The following is a 5,500-nucleotide window of genomic DNA, read 5'->3' as shown; positions in this document are numbered from 1 at the left end:
CACAGTCACAACAACCAGATGAGGGAGGCAGGTGGAGAGGGCTTTGGACCTGCCCTCCAGGGAGGAGATCCTTGAGACAGCAGAGAAGATGTGAACATAGGAATATAAAATAGAGAGGAAACAAAGAAATGAGATACTTGCACCAAATGCAGTCAATGATGCTTCATTTATGTTTGTTTTGGAGTCTGAGATCAACGTCATCTGAGGGATATCACAGAAGAAATGATGAATTTTATTGGATATAAATGTTGTGGAAAATGTCGCTGCTGTCTGCATGGCTGCATAGACTCCCACACTGATGTATGAAGCCACCACCATCCTCCCGCAGGCCCCCATGTTCATGATGGTCTCATAGTGCAGTGGATGGCAGATGGCAACATAGCGGTCGTAGGACATCACTGTGAGGATGACTATTTCAGCAGTACCAAAAGTCACAAAGAACAGCACCTGGAAGACACATCCAAGGAAGGATATTTTGTTCCTATTTACCAGGGAGTTGAGAGCAAATTTTGGGACAGTATCAGAAATGTAGCCGATATCTATGAATGACAGGTTCTTCAGGAAGAAGTACATGGGTGTGTGAAGCTGAGGATCCCAAGTAATGAGCATGATGATGAGGCCATTTCCTAACAGGGCTGCCAGGTAAGCCACGAGGAATAAGACACCAAGGATTTGCATCCTTAGGTCATCAGAAAATCCCAGGAGAAGGAACTCAGTGACACTTGTATTGCAGATCATTTCATACAACACTGTGGACATCAAGAGTGAACTGTGTACTGTAAACAAACATACACAATAACAGAAAATGTGACTTAGTTGTGTTGATGGACATGTGAATTATCTGTAGTGACCATTTCACATGTAGCATTTGTTTGTGTTTGTATATACCATCTCATTGTTCCTATCAGTTATACACATTTGCTAAGTTACTGTAACCCTGTGTACCTATTTCACCATTTTCTGACAGGACAGTTCTAAATTAATTAATACAGATGTTTAGAAGTTTTTGAAAAACTTTGAAAAAGAAACAAAATGAAAAATGAACAATTTGGACTAAATCAAACTTAAAAGCTTCTGTACAGCAAAGGGTACCATCAGCAGAACAAAAGATATCCAACATTATGGGAGATTATATTCATAAGTGATTTATGTGATAAATGTTTATCATCCAAAATATCTAAAAAACTCATTTGCTTCAACATCCAAAACACAAATAGCCTGACTAAAACATGGTTGGAGGACCTTAAGACCCTTCTCCAAAGAAGAAATAAAGTGGCCAATAGGCACATGAAAAGAAGCATCACATCACTAATCATCAGGGAAAGGCAAGTCAAAACCACAGTGTGATATCACCTAACACCAGTTAGGATGGCCACTATCCCAAACACAAGAAATAACAGATTCTGATGAGGATGCAGAGAAATGGAAACCCTCCTACACTGTTGGAGGGAATGTAAATTGGTGCAACTGCTGTGTAAATTCTATGGAGGTTCCTCAAAAAAGTAAAAATACAAATATATTTGAGCCAGTAATTCTACTTCTATGAATTTACCAGAAGAAAACACAATGCCTGATTCAGGAAGATATATGCACCCCTATGTTTATTGGCACACTATTTGCAATAGCCAGTATGGAAGGAATGTAAATGGATAAAGAAGTGGTTCATATACCCAATGGAATATTATACAGCCATTAAATGGAAAGAAATCCTGTGATTTTTAACAACAAGAATGGATCTAGAGGGTTTTATGCTCAGTAAAATAAGCCAGAGAGAAAGAGAAATGCAATATGATTTCATTTGTATGTGGACTATAAAAACAAAGCAAAACAAAAGGGACAAAACAGCACTGGGCTCAGAGACACAGAGAAGGGATGAGTGGTTACAATATGGGAGGTGTTGAGGTTGTGTGGGTGGGGGAAGAGGATAAAGAGGCACCATATTTTCAATGACAATATAAATTTGTTACAGCATTGAGAATAATCAATGATTCTTTAGAGGTGTGAGGATATAGTAATACAGATAAACAGTTGAACAACTGTATTGTATATTTGAAACCAATATAAAATTGTATGTGAACAATAATTCAATAAAAAATGATTTGGCAAATGAGATGTTCATCATCAACATTGGATGTTGAAGATATTGAAGTTATTTATTAATAATTGTAATCAGCCCAATGACAAAGAGAGTACAGTCCCAATACTATTCTAATTACACAGCTGAAGAAGTAAGACACGAAGAGGTTGGCAGCCCCCTTGCCCAACCGAGGCTCAAGGGCCATAACCAGTAAGATGCACAGATAAGACTGGGCAGTGGTTTCTTGGACTTCATGCCTTCCTGTTTTCTGTTTTCTGCAAAGACACCCTGTATATACAGTTGCTGGCCAGCAGAAGGGAATGGATGCAGTTTAGGAAACAATAAACAAAATTTAACATAACACTAATTATAGTTAATTGGAAAAATAAAACCAGGCCATTGGATTGCTGCTAACTTCATCTCAGAAGTTCCTGCCATTCTCATGGAGGGAAAGGGTGTGTTTATACGTGTGCAGCTTGTGCACATAAACATTGGTGAGTAAAGAGGAAAAACAGGATAATATTGTATTAATTAAAGGCTTACCTCAATTTGGCCATACTTTTTAAGTAAGTATTTGTTATCAATTACAGAGTATATACTTTTAGCATAATTTCTTCCAAGCTCATTCATTTATTTCAGTCTGAATCTAAATGGAAATGATCCACCAACTAAGGTTTCAGCTGTTTCTTAACCTGTGGGAACTCTAACTCAAAATTCCAGGATTCGACAAAAAGTACACTTTCTCTTCCTCTTTTTATGATCTAAATAATACTAAAGATTGTTGAAAGACATAGTACCTGGATTTGTCAGTTTCTGTGCCCTAATTCTCAGATATATAATACAGTAAGTTCTTCCTGACTTCTAAATTATTTTATGAATGCTGAGCAAATACCAAGGGACTCATTCTGTGCAAAGGAATCCATGTAGTTAGGGCTGAAAACACCTCCCATTCACCGTGACGATATTTGTAGATTTTCAAATATGACTAAACCTGAATTTCATGTTTGTAAAAATCAGAAAAATGTAATTCAGTTTCCCAGTAAGATGTCACTATAGCTGTTGTGCCTTAGAAATCACTGCACTACATCTGAAGGCTTCATTAACACTCACCTGATGATGCAGAACTTTCCAAAGATAACCGGTAGACTATTTCCAGGTGAGGCCACTCCAGTACAGTTTACTGCTGTCTGACACTCCCTGATCCAGGGCACCTGAGGGTTGAAGAATGAAAAATCTGTTGTCCTTTTTATGGACCCTGGACACTATTTGTCTTAGTGATAGCTTGATATGCTGAGGCATTGCTACATAAAAGCACTGTTTTAGTTACTACATGCAATTACATATCAAAATAATTTTGGTGTAATGGCCTTAACAACTACTCATTTCTGAAAAGGATAAGACATAGTCCAATAATGGAGGTAATACTATAAAACATAGATTTACAAAATATGATGTGATTATATCTGGCATATAATTTGTTTTATAAGGGAATCCTGGAAGAGTGAGTTTGTCTCTCCAAATCCTCTATTTTACAGAGAGCAAAGGATCAATGGATAATGAAAGAGGAATCCATTTTTTCTATGTTATAATTTTGATAACCACTGCTTCTAACGTTTTTTCAGTCATGAGTAGCAAGAGCTTGTAAATCATTGCACTTTCTTGCTTTCAGAATGAACTGCAGGATTAATTTATGCATGAATAATAAATATTCTTATATTTTCAACTGTAACATTTATAGTGCACACTAACTTTCTCATAATTTAAATTCAAAATATTTTCAGAAATTATTTGTAACCATTAATTTGGATGATGATTTTTAAGAATAAGTCTATTGGCAGAAGTACCAGCTACTACAAGTTCCTGTTTGATATGAGAATATATTTTGGTTTTAATTTACTATAACAGATTAAGTATTGGGCAGTAAAAATGCAATTGCTCATTATATATCAGTGAGTTGATTATGATTTGATAAAATGACTTTATGCCACATTCCTAATTCTATTTTTCTGTTTGTGCATATATAAGTGTATATTGGTATGCATGCATTTGTATAAGTCTCTGTGTTTTCCCTTATGTTCACAGTGTTTTTAACTCCAGGCTTTTTCTCTTAACTGTATCAGAAAAAATATTTAAAATTTTCAATAAATTAAAATGAGAAAAATACAGGTTTTAGATCAGGGTCTATAATCTAGAGGTGAAAGTATCACACATGCATTTATTGGAGAATATGTTAGAAATATAATCTTATCTATCAGAGAATGGAATATTTCTTTGTCCCTTAAAGTGACAAACAAGTATTACTCACATGGTGATCATGCTTTTAGCTCTGAAAGTCTTGGATTTAAAGAGAATACTTCCTTATGATAGTGACTTCACATGTGCCTTGAACTCTCCAATGTCTATAGAGTCTCTTCATCCAGGAAGATCTGTTCTCATCTAATGTCATAGAAGCAAGTAGCAGGCTTCATGCTACCTCAGGACTGGCAGAACCGCAGGAGAGGCAAATGATTTCAGCTCTGAGGCTGTGATGTGTCTCAAAATATTTCAAGAACACACAGGAGAGGAAGAGTTGAGACAGGAGAGATCAATATAGGTTGCTGTAGTTTGGGGATCTGGGAAATTTCAACAGATTTTCAACTAATTTCTCCTGGGTAATTTCAGGGCAAACTATTTCTTTTATGGTAATGACTGTGGAGAAAGGAACATGCTCAAAAAAACAGGTCAACATGAAGCTCAGAAATCTCTAAGAGATTTCCCAAGAAATCCCTGATGCTGAGCTACCTAATTATTCATTTCAGCACCTAGAAGTGGAAACCTTGCCTATGAGCTATTATAAAATACATCTTTTCTACAATAATTTTATAAGTAAAAGATAAATATTAGGCCTTTAATATGTATCTACATCTATAGTCAAATTTACATAGACATTAAGTGAATATTCACAATATGTGGATGTGGACTATACTAAATAGTTGATTCAGGCTCATATCTGGCTGCATGGTACACATATCTGTAGTTTTATATTAAAAATGTTATTGTCTAGGTGTTCTTCAAAATTCCCTTTATATTTCACAACACATATTAAGATTTTTAAATTAGAATCTAATGTTTACATAAAACTGGCTTTGAAAGTCTAGCAAGACCAACATATGTGTTCTGTAGCAATGATTAATTTCATGTTATGATTAGTTACTCTTGCTGAGGTATTTGTTTTCCCTATTTTGGTCTTTTATATTTTTCATTAAAATTATGGAAAAAAAAAGAATTGCAAATGCACAATGTGTAGGAAGTGTTTAAAATATTGCACAAGTCACATAAAGCATATACAATTACATTCAAGACAAATTATTTTGAGTAGGAAATGCACTGTTTAGAAATCTAGATGCAGCTCCCCTTAGCATAGTGAACATTTCAGATATGCAA

The sequence above is a fragment of the Manis pentadactyla genome, chromosome 13, assembly GCF_030020395.1.
Source record: "Manis pentadactyla isolate mManPen7 chromosome 13, mManPen7.hap1, whole genome shotgun sequence".
Taxonomy (NCBI): domain Eukaryota; kingdom Metazoa; phylum Chordata; class Mammalia; order Pholidota; family Manidae; genus Manis; species Manis pentadactyla.
This window is presented reverse-complemented; position numbering follows the sequence as displayed.